At 43.3% G+C, this 2082-nt stretch overlaps 1 long non-coding RNA gene across 1 annotated transcript; it reads left to right on the top strand.

The window, feature by feature from the left end:
* The first annotated feature begins 251 nt into the window (after nt 1-251).
* LOC115031900 (uncharacterized) lies at nt 252-1710 on the top strand. The gene is made up of 3 exons (XR_003837537.1): nt 252-438; nt 544-663; nt 1623-1710. It is a non-coding gene; the product is annotated as an uncharacterized LOC115031900 (long non-coding RNA).
* The last annotated feature ends 372 nt before the right edge of the window (nt 1711-2082 follow it).

Raw genomic sequence — 2082 nt, 5'->3', positions numbered from 1 at the left:
ATAACACAATAGTCTTTCTGAGCAACAGCTATGTGTAGAATGCCCCGAGGCAATAGTCTTCAGGCGGTAGGCAGCCATGTTGTTCAGTGATGTATTTTAATACCCACCTTCTTAATGGCACTTCTCCATTTCTGATGCATGACACATAGGAAGCCCCATTCTCCACATCAGCTACTGACATGCAGCAACCCACTGGACCATCAAAAGTACGCATGGTCATTGTTTCTACTTCTCTTTCTCAGAATGTGAAAAGAAAGGCCAAGAGAGGCAGAGACTGTGCTCACGATAATGCTTTGTTGTTCCATGGAAGAACAAAGATGAAAACCCAGATCTCCAGACTTCCTGCATCAGAAATCTTTATTAGGTATCCTATTGTCTCTGTGAACATGAGCTCTGTGTGTGCTGAAGATCAAATGTGGATTAATCTCCACCGACAAGGTACAGTTATCACCAAATTAATTACTGCGGGTCATATTTACACAGCACAGCATGTCAACTGGTGTTGTTTGTTTGAATGAAGATTTCCTCCATTTTTTTTTTTAGGCCAGCCATTGCTGCCCCTCTAACAGAGATGAGTTGGAATTTCATATCTGAGTGAACTGCCCTTGTGTTTCTTAGTGAAGATGGAGTCTCAGTCAACATTTTTACAGAAAGGACACGTCGGTGGGTGTCTCTGTGTGTTACTTAAGCTAATAAATGAGAATTCATTAAAACCAAATTACAAGCAAAACTCATTCATGAAGGTGATCACAGCAACTCTTGTTCGTGGTGTTGCTGCTACCCAACTTTGGTCATTGCCTTGATTGTCTGTGTCCTCGGTGGTTTACAAATCCAAGCAAAGTAGCGGAAACATAAAATTTATTTTTCCACAGTTTGAGGCATGAGCTTCCCTAGCATTTCAGAGCCCTCCATTTTTGTGATGGGCTTTGATTCAATCCAGCCTGAATGAGAGACATTTCATCACCCCAGAATGCATTTCTTTATTTGCCTTGGATCTATGATTCTGTCAGTATTGAGAGAAAAGAAAAATCAATGCTGCACTATAAACCCCGGGCCGCCTCTGGCCAACGTGGTCAGCATGGTGTGAGCAAAGGAAATGGCAGGGGAAAAAATTGACCGCTCAGCAAGAGTGTGGCCAGTAACGGACACGGCTCAGGGCTAATAACAGCTTGCAATTACACATGGAAAAGCCAGAGCGTGTAGGGCACTCGGTGCGAGGGGGATGTAATACAATTTATTGAACCGCCAGTTAGAGTTCTGTAGCTTCTCAATAAAAAAGAGTGTTGGACCTGCACTCCTTAAAATATGGACTTGCATGGTGCTGGCAGGTGAAGGGGATTTTGGGAAACTGGAAAAATCAGAAGACCATGTCTTGAAATCAGGTGTCTACCAGTCAGACTCAGTGAACATGCAGAGTGTTGGCTACTGCCTCTCTGTCTGTCTCCATAGCATCTCAGTCTAAGATCAATGCCTAACTGTATGGAAAAGCAGGATAATGATAGTGAGTGGAACAAGCAGATACTGGACATGGATGTTCTGAAATGAAATGTCCAGGGTAATGGCTTTGCTGTAGCCTGACAAGCAGCTCCCTTGCTCATCAACCTTTCCTTGTTCCTCTAAAGGGCTCCTTCCCACTGGTGTGGCAGAGAAACAAGGTAAAGAGTGGCCAGTGTGTTCTGACTAGCCATTGGGGTCCCCGAGGAAATAAAAGGTAAGTGGGTTTGAGTACCAGCCTGCTGAGTCCAGACTTCCTGACTCAGGTGGGGTTCATTGTCTGTGGACATTCAATTCCTCAGTAGGAGCCATTCATGGCTGGTTGTAAAAAAACAACAAAAAAAAAAGACAAAAAAACTCCCAGGGGTTTGACAGCAGCTGCCTTTCTTTCTTTCTTTCTTTCTTTCTTTCTTTCTTTCTTTCTTTCTTTCTTTCTTTCTTTCTTTCTTTCTTTCTTTCTTTCTTTCTTTCTTTCTTCCTTACTTCCTCTCTCTCTCTTTCTCCTTCCTTCCTTCCTTCCTTCCTTCCTTCCTTCCTTCCTTCCTTCCTTCCTTCCTTCCTTCCTCTCTCTTTTTCTCTCTCTTTCTT

The sequence above is a fragment of the Mus caroli genome, unplaced genomic scaffold, assembly GCF_978045245.1.
Source record: "Mus caroli unplaced genomic scaffold, Mus_caroli_1 scaffold_11, whole genome shotgun sequence".
In the NCBI taxonomy this organism is placed as follows: domain Eukaryota; kingdom Metazoa; phylum Chordata; class Mammalia; order Rodentia; family Muridae; genus Mus; species Mus caroli.
This window is presented reverse-complemented; position numbering and strand designations above follow the sequence as displayed.